Genomic DNA, 13,049 nt, shown 5'->3' with positions numbered 1-13,049 from the left:
TTTTTATATTCAACCACTGGATAATGTCACTAAAATATTTTATTCTTATCGATTAAGGTTCAGTTTGTTCAATTTTTATATGGATGATTTATTAAATTTATATTTTGTTAAATTTGTAATATTTTTTGTTTTATTTATTGATTCTTAATGGGCAAGGGTACCCGTGAATTAAATGGGACGGGTATACAATGCAAAAAATATACCCGTTGGGGTAATGAGATGGACACGAGTAATTTAAAAATAAACGGGTAAGGGTTTGGGATTGGGATTGGTTTAAAAGTTTGTAAATAGGGGTCTGTATTTTTTACAGTTTATAAACTCAATCACTCCTTCAAAAATTATTGTCTTGACTATTTATTTCAAAAGAGAGCAATTTGGAGCAATTACAAGACCGACTTTGCAAATTATCTAAAATTTAATGTCTAACTTTACAAATTAACTAAACCACTAGTATGGTTTGGCCGAAAAATTGACTCACATATCCTTTTAACTGTAAAATTCACAAAGTACAGACTCTTGTTTGTAAACTTTTAAACCACGAGAACTATCTCTATGAATCGGACATACCACAAAGTCTATTTTTATACTTTTTACTATTTATAATTTACGTGGAAAAAATAAATGCTTTTGTTTTTTATTAAGTCCCTCTTTGGCCTTTGTACCCTATATTTTGTCTCTTATGGCATTACTTGGTAATATTTGACTTCTAAGATATTCGCATATGTGACAATTAACCAATTTTAAATGGAAAATTAACTGATCTGTTAATTTTTGCCATGTACACAGTTTTTGATACATGGAATATTGTTAATTCCTAATTAGTGTTAATTCCTAATTTGGTGTTAATTCCTAATTAGTGTTAATTCCTTTTTATTATTAGATTAGGAATTGTTTTTCTTTTGTGTTAATTTCTAATTAGTGTTAATTCCTAATTTGGTTTTTCCTTTTCCTTGTGGGACAAGATTTTGTACTTGTATAAATATGTGAATATGTGAATGAGAAAGGGGAGATTTTTACCAAAATATCAAATATACACATTTTTTGTTTTTTGTTTTTTTTTTCTTATATTTGGATAAATAAGAAATCGATTTTTTCTTATTTGTCCACATATTAAGTCTATACAACAACAAAGCCTTAGTCCCGAAATGATTCGGGGTCGGCTAACATGAACCATCATATAAAACCGTGAAATCAAGCCGTGTCAGAAATTGTGCAATGTGGCAAGAATTAACAAATAAGATAAATTTTCATCCAAAATGGATTTAGTACCCGTTTGGTTCACATTTCCTATTTGTTATTTGTTGTTACTGGTAGGTAGTAGATATTAGTTGATTTTTTCTAATAAAAATAATTGTTTCAATTTTTTTACCAAACATTTCTTATTTCATGTTTAGAACTAAAAGACAAAAAGTAGTTTCGAAAAATAGAAAGAAATGGATAATAAATATCACTTATAAAAATACCTCATGAATAAAAAATAAAATTCAGACAAATTGACAGGATGCTTGATGTTTAAAGGGGATAGACCCCTCAGTAGGAATTGGCTGGCCGAAGGTTCGGGGAGTTCTCGACGCCACACATAATAAGTAAGATATGTCTTTATTCCTTTTGTTTATGTTAGGTAAAACATGTTGAGATTTCTGAAATTTTACTTGTTTTATACATAAAACTCTTTTACCAACAACTTATTGATTTACTCAGTAATATTCTCCTGGAGCTTGAATGGCCAATTGAATTTTATCATTCACCATTAGGTCTAGGTTTATTTCAATCTTATGGTTGAGATTCAAACCATCATAAGATTTAAATTTAATAAGATTAGATCTAACGGTGAATGATTAAAATTATTGATTATTCAAGATAGAATTGTCCTCACATTTTATATGCCCTTGCCAAAATAAAAGATAAAGACTTAATAAAAAAAATTATACTTAAAAATTTAAAATAAAGAAATTGCTATATATATTATTTGGTCTCCTTTAGGTTTGAATAGGAATTATAATTATATTTATAATAATAAAGAAATTACTATATTTATAATTAAAAAAATTGGACCCTTTTGACCTTGGGTCCTGGACGGTCGCATTCTTAGCCTATGCCTAAGACCGATCCTGGTTCAGGGACAAGGTAAGCACTACTATTGATTTACCAATTGATCATTGTTAACATTTTGATTTTCATTAACTGAATTAATTAATTGTATCAATAAATTAGATTCTAAGTTCATTAATTAAATAATAAATTAAGTTTGAAGGTATTAATTAGACCAATCAATTATAAACTATTTTGTTAGATTTATGTTCCAATTATTTTTTGTAAATACCATACATGGTCATGGTTTTATTAGGATGTTCAAAATTCTAACCAATCTAAGGATCCAACCCAATCCAACCCAATCCAACACCCAAATATCTAGTTTATTGGTTTATTTATTATATTGGATAGTTATAACCAAACCAATAGAAAAATTTCACATGGATAAAATAATTTAACCGGTTAATTAACCAATCCAAACTAAAAAAGCCCAACATTTTTAAAATGCATCCAAAACTTTTTTTCTAACAATTACGGATCAAGGTAAGCTCAAACTAAAAGGACCAAAACAATACTACGTAAAGTCATGGAATTCAAAATAATTTTTTATTTTGTATTTATTTAGTTACTCGATGTTTAATGGGTAAATTACACCTATGGCCACTTTAGGGGTGTGTATCGGTATAAAACCGAATCGAACCGAACCAAAAAAATCGAATACCGAAATGATCAAAATAATTCACACCGACACCGAACCGAATAATAGGTAAAACCGAACAAAAATATGCGGTTCAGTTCGGTTTAAACCGAACAAACCGGATTAAGTTAAAAATAAAAAATAAAAATTACTATATTTTCTCATTAAATTTACCTCAACAACAACAAAAGTTGAAATACTTTCAAAATATATATATTGGGTTCTTATCTCAATAATAATAAAAAAAAATTAAACTTATAAAATCAAATATATGCGTGTATATATATAAAAGAATGTAAAATATATGTAATTAGGTCGGTTCGGTTTTTTGTACACTTTTTGTCAAACCGACCGAACCGAACACCAAAATAGACTTAAAATTAAAACCGATACCGAACCGAATTGTTAAAAAAACCGAACTGAAAAACCGAATTCAATCAGTTCGGTTCGGTATGCGGTTTAAACCGTACCGATGCACACCCCTAGGCCACTTAACTTTGCTCATTTTCACAATGTGGCCCCTAAACTTTAAAACATAACATAAAAGTCACTCAACTTTACATTTTTTTTACATTATGGCCATTAAACTTCAATCAATACCTCAAAATAAAAAAGGGTTAATACACATATTTGCCCTTGTGTTTTCGCGGAAAAACAGATTTACCCTTAAATCAAATAAATCCACAAAACTATCCCTGAATTTTCCATAAACCTGCAATTATACCCTAATCTGACGGAGCTGCTAAACGGCGATTACATCAAACCTTCTTGTCTCCAAAAATATTGGATGACGACAATCAAAATTCATTTGGTTTCTTATTGTTTTCTATTGCTATTGCTTTTGGATTAATTAGGAGGTTTAGACGCCATTTTATTAGGTTGATTGAGCTTTTATGAAAATGAATTTTGACCAATCTGTTCTTCTAACTTGCTTTTAATCGAAATTGAATGTGCATATTTTTTTCTGTTTGTGATTGGTTGTTCTTTTCTGAAGTTTTTCTGGAGATAAGAAGGTTTGATGTCATCGCCATTTAGCAGCTCCATCAGATTAGGGTATAATTGCATGTTTATGGAAAATTCAGGGATAGTTTTGTGGGTTTATTTGATTTAAGGGCAAATCTGTTTTTCCGAGAAAACACAAGGGCAAATATGTGTATTAACCCAAATAAAAAATTCGAAGGATTAATAATTATTTAATAAACTTTAATTCTTCAAAAATTTCGTTTTGAGACTATTTAAACATTGTTTGGTTAGGAGAGAGAAAACTACTTACATGACGATTTTGGAAAATAAAAAGTGTGGTTTCATAGTAAATATCATTCTAAACAACTCTAAAGCTAAATGGTTATACCGTGAAAATAAGTAAAGTTCAGTGGCCATAAGTGTAATTTACCCGATATTTAATTAGTGAATGATTAGATATTTAGCTATTGAAATATTTGATGTTTTTCGTATTTAATTAACATGATATTTAATTTTATGGTAATTAATAGTTTAATTAAATATCTAATTTGATATTTAAACACAATTATTGATATTTAATTTGAATCACTTTACAAGAATACTTTACATTAATTTATAAAAAAAAAGTAAACGATCCAGGAGCAAAATTTACAAGATTAGGAAGAAAAAAATATGAAAAATTAAATATAATAAAATTAAAATTGAAGATATTAAAAAATCAGATTTGATATTGATTGAAAGTAAATAAATTAAATTACTTAACCTAATTAAAATAATATGTAATGTGTTTGGTGAAATTAATTTATGGATTGATGGTTAATAACCAATCCAAACCAAAACCAATCCAATCCAATTTTATAGAGTTTTTATGGATTGGATTGGTTATTTACAACCAATCCATGAATTCATTCCTTAATTGGATTTGTTAGGTTTTTTTATCCAATAACTATTGGATTGATCCATGAACACTCCTAGTTTTTATCATTCAAGGAAATCATATTTATCGTTTGAGAACAAAGAAAATTAGAGAATTTGCAAAACACTTGGGAATATAATTCTAGGAAAGTTTTGAGTTTTTGTTGTTTCATAAATTTTTGTTACAAGTTGTTATTAGTTGCTCCAATAATTGAAGTTTTTCCTTCCCCGTGGAAGTAGGCACGAGTTGGTTGAACACATAAATTTCTTGTGTTGTTTATTTTTATTTTTTTTCCAGTTGTTTGATTAATTCACATAAAGCGATCCTAATCTCGTAACAAGTGGTATCAGAGCATCGGGTTTTTGGCAAATTAATTAATTGTTAGACATGGTTTCGTCTATAAAATCGATATTGAGAAGTTTGATATATCAACGAATTTCGATCTATGGCAACTCAATATGCATCTTATACTCATCGAAAACAGATGGGAGGAGGCGTGTGTAGGGATTGGAAAGAAGTCTGCTTCTACAACGGAGGAGCAATGGAAACAATGGGATAAAAAGACATTCTCAATGTTATTTATGTGTGTCTCGAACGAGGTTCTAAGGGAGGTCACCAAGGAGACCAACATGACTGGGTTTGGCTGAAATTAGAGTCATTATATATGACAAAATCGACGATAAACTGAGTTTTGCTAAAAAGTAGACTGAAAGATCTTCGTCTGCATGAAGGTAAATCCATTAAAATTCATCTTAATGAATTTACTGTAATTGTTATGGACCTCCAAAATATTGATGTAGAAATTGATGATGATGATTTGGCTATTACCTAATTATGTTCATAGCCATTGTCTTATAAGTCTTTTAGGGAGACTTTATTGTATGATAGGAACAGATAACCTTTAAAGAAGTTAAAACTACTTTGTTGAGAAATAATAGATAGCCAGTTGATAACAAACATTGAGTCTATGGTAACAGTCTTGTAATTCGTGAAATAACTTTTGAAAGGGGTTCGACTAGTAACAAAGGAAAAGGTAGATCTAAATATAGGTCTCATAAAAACCTAATTTTTCATCTTGGAAGGGGCAAGAAGGTGTTGGAGCTTATGCCAATTCTAAGACCCCTCGACACTCCACCTCTTAGAAACCCAAGAATTTAGATTTGAAGTAGAAAGAGTACTCGTCATAGTATTAATAAGAGGCTATTTGTCAGTCTAAGCACTGATCCAAAATTTTGTATCTTTACCATAATGAATAAATAAGGTGAAAAATTCCTTTAGGTAGAAAATTAGAGTATGGGACTATGTTTTTCTAAGTATAAGAGGAAACACTTGAAAAATAAAAGAAATTCAAACCTGTCTCATCCTCCATATTTAGCGCAAACTCACATCGGTCCAAATAGAAACCGCAGGTTATAATACACCAACTAAACTTTGTTAATAAAACAACATTCATTTTAAACATGGACCGAATACCAAGTCCCCCCCAATGTGCTTTGGATTAGTCAAAACATCCATTTCAGTTGTTGAATCTTTCTCTGTTCGCCATACAAACCCCAAATAAACTTCTGGTTCAAGTTATTGAGCTTATTATAAATACACATAGGAAGAGTTGTCATTTGTATGGAATAGGGAAAAAGTAAGCCAATGAATAATTTTACCAAAGTTATACGACCGACCAACAAAGATTTTTCGCCTCCCAGCACGATAGTCTAGATTGAACATTTTCAACAATATGATTATGTTATAGTGTGAATAAGTGTAAATAGTCAACAATGATAATACGAGTAAATTTATTAGCTTTCATTATTTGGGTTTTTTACCTCATATATAAATACCTATAACTAATCAATAATCATATAAGAAGAATATTTTCCAACCTCTTTATTGTTCTTTACATGGTATTAGAGTCCAACATTTAGCATGCAAGATTTTTTTTCTAAGTTGGGTTGTTGAGAGGTGTGAAATCTTTTTTAAGTTGAGTTTCTCAGAAGTGTTATGTTCTGATAAACAATGGAGAGCAGAACTTCTCCTTTTTTTATGGTTTACGGAAACTTGGCTTTCTTTTCATTATATTTTGTTGATTTGCGTACTATTTTCTACTAGAATATTGTAGTCTTGATTCCGGGTTCTCAGTGGTGGCCTGTTCCAATTGGTCCTTACATCAGGTTGATATAAAAAAATGATTTCTTACATGGGACTTTCAAGAACAAGTTTACATGGAGAAACCATAAGGGCTTGTTTCTCAGTGGAAGTATCGAAAAGTTTATCGTCTCTAAAAATATCTATATAGGTTAAAACAGAGTCCTCGAGCATGGTTTGGGAAGTTTAGCCAAGCAGGTTTTTGGTTTTTAGGTCAAGTGTCCCATGTTTTATTATCTTCTTATCTGCCTTACGAGTAGTTTTTTGGTTGCTAGGTCGAGTTATCTAGTATTTATTATCTCCCTTGTGAGCAGTTTTTTGGTTTCCTGGTCGAGTTTCCCAAGTTTTATTATCTGCATTGTGAGATTTTTTTTTGTTTTTGGGTCGAGTTTCCCTGGATTTACTATTTTCCTTATGAGGAGTGTGGTTTTTGGTTTTTAGGTTGAGTTTCCTATGATTTATTCTGTTCGTGAGAAGTTGGAAAAAAACATCATTTCTACAACCTATATTAGAGGTGATGGGCAACTTGGAGATATTTTCTTTAAAGCCCTAAATGAGGTTTGGATAAACTATACATGTAGCAACCTGAGCATGATACATATCTATGCTCCATCTTGAGGGGGAGCGTTACAGTGTGGATAGATGTAGATAGTCAATAGTCAGATTCAATAGTCAATATGTGTAAATTTATTAGCTTTATTTTTTGACTTTATACCTCTTGTATAAATACCTATATTTAAGAAGAATATTTTCCAACTTCTCTATTGTTCTTTACAACTTATACGTGCTATGAGTAACCCTAGTATGGATAACATGCACTCCGAAGTAAACACCAAGATCCAAGGTTAAAGAAACCTTAAAGCATCAATTAATCATTTACTAAAAGTCTCATAAACAGTAGTGGAAACAAACATGCTAGATTTATTGAACTTAACCATATGACCCGGAGCATCAGAAAAGTAATTAAGGATCTCCTTAATAACTCCCATTGTTAAGATATTACTTGGCTATTATTTCCTTATTACCCAGATTAGGAATTTATAGGAGATTTATTTGCTTATTTTCCAGATTAGGAATTTATAGGTGACTTATTTCCTTATTCTCTAGATTAGGAATTTATGGGTGATTTATATCATATAGGAAATTAGGTTTTCCTTCCTGTTTTTGATGGTTTCCTATGTTGCTTTGTTTCAATGAAAATGTGTGAGAATACCTAAACTTATCATGATATTAGAGCTATGATATTTAATGATGCCCGCTGTTGATATTAGCATCACACAACAAATGAATTGAGCGTGTTAAACATCCCACATTGCTTAATTAGAGAGGTATATGCCTCCTTAGGGCCGACCCTGGTCATAGGCCAGGAGTGTGACCGCTCAGGGCCAAAAAGGGCCCAAATTTAATATTTTTACTTTATATATATTAATTTTTTTATTATAAATGTAGTTATAATACCCATTTAGGCCTAAATGGGAACCAAATAATATGATTTTGATAACTTGTAGTAACTTCTTTAGCCAAAATACGTTCCCTATGAGGTGCCATTAGGACCAACGAGGGACACTCTGATGCCAAAGTCAGTATAGTATTGAGAGAATAACAAGAATAATCTCAAAAGTGCTCTAGAGCTAGTAAGTGTACCTTTAGATTCTCTGGTTGAAGTCTTTATATAGGTTTTCGTAACCTTTTTTCATTTAAGGAAGAAGGAGATTACTGGTTGTATCTTTATTGTTCATTTAATGCCTTTTAATAGCTATGTAACCGTCTTTAATTATAGAAGACGTTTATTCAGTTACATCATCCGGCTTTAATGTAACTGATATAGGATGTGATGACAGATCAATGATCCCTTATGGTAGGTGTCCAGATCCTCTGCGGATCTTGGCATATCCGTCTAGCGTATCTCTATATTGTTCCACATGGCTGGTTATAATGCTGGTGACTCCTCTATTATTTGTATTATTACAATGTTACTCCTTGAATAAAATTTCGAATGTTACCAGATTTTTAGGTCTAAAATGGCCACAAATTTTTATTTTAAACTTTTAAGTATAATTTTTTTTTATTAAGAACCCCTTATCTCTTATTTCGCATAGGGTCCATAAAATATCAGGACCGACTCTGTGCCTCCTCATATATGTGAGACAATCCTCTCCCTTTGAGGTACCTTTTGGGGTGAGTTAAATCTTTGTTTATATGATATCCCAATGTTCTTGTTGAGGAGATTACATGCAATCCCCAGCTCCAAGTTCCCTTTTGCCAGGTTTTGGTGTGGAATTGACGTCTGGTCTAGTTTTCACCATTGAAAATTAGAGTGTTGCTCCTGACTTTGAGGTACCTTTTGGGGTGAGTTAAGCGTTTGTTTATATGGTATCCCAATGTTCTTGTTGAGGATATTACATGCAATCCCCAGCTCCGAGTTCCCTTTTGCCAGGTTTTGGCGTGGAAATGACGTCTGGTCTGGTTTTCGCCATTAAAAATTAGAGTGTTGCTCTTGACTTTTGTAATGCAAGAATTGAAGGAGATAAAAAAAATATCATTATCCATGGATAGTAGTGTTAATGATATTTTTGTAATGGAGGAAAAAACACATTCCTCTTTTTATAATTACAAGCTATAAAAGGCGCAATTCCCAAATTATGTTAATAAAGGTATAGAAAATCTCAAATCACATCAATAAAGGTATAGAAAATCTTAAATCTCCCAACAAAGGAAAGATGTCAGAATTACCATCATTATTCTTGATATGGGCAAAGATTTTACGCAATAAAAAATAATATAAAAAAGATACAATGGTCAATTAAGTCAAATCACTAAGAGCACATGCAATTAAGAAAAATGCGGAGACATACCATGGACATAAACAAAAATTAAACAATGTTTTTATTCATCAATTAGGCTCTAATCTTCTAAATATTGTCAGGTTGATGAAATTTCCCTATATATTAACGGAGATTGTACAGAGATTGATTAGGGCTTAAATATATAATTTTCTAAGTATAAGAAGAAACACTTGAAAAACAAAAAAATGGCCATTGGTGACTTCTTATTGGCAACAGTTTATAAAAAAAAGTCGATGCCAAAGGTCTCTGTTTTTTCAACCGACCCTAAAAAAGACTTATTGGCAATGATTTTAAAAAAATTGATGCCAATGAGTTTTGGGGCCGGTTTTGATAAAAGAATGTTGCCAATGCTATTAATATTGACAACGGTTTTTCAGAAAACTGACCCTAATGTTTTATCACTGGCAACGGTTTGTTAGAGTCGGTTTTTTAATAACCATTGCCAATATTATTATTATGGGGTCGGTTTTTTCAAGAAACAGATCCCAATGAAATTATTGGGGTCGGTTTTAAACAAACCAACCCCAACCCCAATTACTTTTTCATGTTTCATCGGTTTTCCTGAAAAACCGACTCCAACTCTACATGAGTAATAACCTAGTAAAAACAATTCTAGTTCACACAGTCATCTTCCCCAATAGTTCACGCTTTCGATTTCGCCTAAGGCATTTCACAGCCGTCTTGAAGGATTAGAGCATGTTTCCTATCATCAGCTGACGGTTCTACACCAAGAACTCTATACCAATTTATTTCACCATTTATTCTTTGCTTGGAAGAGATATACACTTTAAGACTTACTAGAAACTGAGAAAGATGATCAAGATCAGGATACAAGCTGTGCACCTTCAAAGCAAGACTTTTCCCCCTATTAAAGTCCATCTCCACGAACTTTTGTTTCGCCATCATCTTAGCAACGAAGGCTTCTTCTCTATTGCATTCCATTTTTTCTATATCCGACTAGTCCTGTCCTCCACTTTCTTAAGGTGTAAATAGTCAATAGTCATATTCAATAGTCAATAAGTATAAATTTATTAGCTTTTTTTGTTTGACTTTTTACCTCTTGTATAAATACCTATATTTAATCAGTTATAATATAAGAAGAACATTTTCCAACCCATCTATTGTTCTTTACAACTTATACGTGTTACGAGTAACCCTGGTATGGATAACATGCACTCTGAAGTAAATACCAAGATCCAAGGTTAAGGAAACCTTAAAGCATCAAATAATCTTTTACTAAAAAGTATCATAAATATTAGTGGAAACAAACATGTTAGATTTGTTGAACTTAACCCTCTAACCCGAAGCACCCGAAGCATCAGAAAAGTAATTAAGAATCTCCTTAACAACTCCCACTGTTAAGATCGTGCTTGGCTATTATTTCCTTATTCCCCAAATTAGGAATTTATGGGAGATTTTTTTCCTTATTTTCCAGATTAGGAATTTATAGGTGATTTATTTCGTTATTCCCCAAATTAGGAATTTATGGGTGATTTATTTCCTTATTCTTTAGATTAGGAATTTATGGGTGATTTATATAATATAGGAAATTATTAGGTTTTCCTTTTGATGGTTTCCCTATATATAATATATATATGATGCTTTGTTTGAATGAAAATGTGTGAGAATACCTAACTTATCAGGGTATCAGAGTCATGATATTTAATACTGCACCCCGTTGATATTAACATCACACACCAAATGAATTGAGTGTGTTAAACATCTCACATTGCTTTATTAGAGAGGTATATGTCTTCTTATATGTGTCAAACAATCCTCTCCCCTTGAAGTACATTTTAGGGTGAGTTAAACCTTTGTTTATATGTTATAATGTTCTCGTCAATGAGATCACATGAATTGGGACAACACACGAACAAAATAGGCCAAGTCAATGCATTCTTCTACACTCTGATAGAGTTGACACTGACTGGATAGTGAGACTTTGATTGGACAACATACCCCTTTACCGGACGCTCCCTAATGGGCTAGTTTGTGTTTTTGGGAGATTCACCCATTTTATGGAAAACCAATAAGCTACACATGATAACTCGTTCCTCAACTGAGGCTGAATACCATTCTATGGCCTCCATTAATTGTGAACTAAAATGGTTGAATTGTCTCATTTTGAGTTTGGACATTCATCATCCTAAGGCGATTGCTCTTTATTATGACAGTCAATCTGCTTTGCATATCGCATAAAATCCAATTTTTAATGAGCGCACGAAATATATTAAAGTTGATTGCCATTTCGTGCGTGATGTGGTACATGATAGTCTTATTACCCCATCCTATGTCCTTACATTGGACCAATTGACCGATATTTTTACCAAAGCTTTTGGCATTTAAGAGTTTGATTATCTTCTTGATAAGTTGGGCATTTTAGACTTACATGCTCCAACTTGAGATGGGTGTTAAGATATTATTTGGCTATTATTTCCTTATTCTCTATATTAGGAATTTGTGGGTGATTTATTCCCTTATTTTCAAGATTAAGGAATCTATGGGTAGTTTATTTCCTTATTCATCATACATGGAATTTATGGGTGATTTATTTCCTTATTCTACAGATTAGGAATTTATGGGTGATAAGAAATTAGGTTTTCCTTCCTGCTTTTGGATGTTTCTCTCTTGTATATATATGCTAATTTATCAGCCACAGACCGCATATTTGACTCAATTAATAAAATGATATCATTAGTAAAGAAAATATAAGAGACATTCAAACCTCCTCTATAAAGTTGTATCTGATGCCAACAGTTAGCAGTGATAGTATCAACAATAAGATGATTCAATCGCTTTAAACAAAGCACAAACTGAAGAAAGAGAGATCATCTCGACGAAAGCCTCTGATCAGATGAAACTTGGGTAATGGTTCCTCATTTTATAGAACACACATAAAAGAGAAGCACATACAAGTGAAAATTGATTGAAACCATTTATGATTTAAAAATAAACCCAGATGGACAAGCTTGTCTTTCAGAAAATCTCTGATGATACAGTCATATGCTTTTTGAACGTCAAACTTTAGAATCATAGTATATTTATCGCTTCATATTATATAAAAAAGCGCGTGAAGCCTATTTTCAACCGACGACTTGATTAATGTTTTACATAGTGGAATATAAAAATAATTTATCAGATTAATTTTATAAATTGATTTTCAATATTAACTTATTTCTTATTAAAAAATTTATCGTGATTTTATAACATATTCCGTCAAAACTAACCTGAATCAACAGTCTAAAATACTATTCATGCGCATTTGACAAAATTTGATACACACTTATGACAAAATTGTTAGTATATATTATCATAAATTTAGTATGATAAAATTTTAATTAAGGCCTTACGCATAAAACTAAGAACATTTAGAGATATCACCCGTATATTTTTGGAGTCGTATCTTTTATTTATCGTAAATTATAATATATTTTTATGAGTTTTTGACATGATA

Source organism: Euphorbia lathyris, chromosome 6 (genome assembly GCF_963576675.1).
Source record: "Euphorbia lathyris chromosome 6, ddEupLath1.1, whole genome shotgun sequence".
Lineage (NCBI taxonomy): Eukaryota > Viridiplantae > Streptophyta > Magnoliopsida > Malpighiales > Euphorbiaceae > Euphorbia > Euphorbia lathyris.
Note: the sequence above shows the minus strand (reverse complement) of the source record.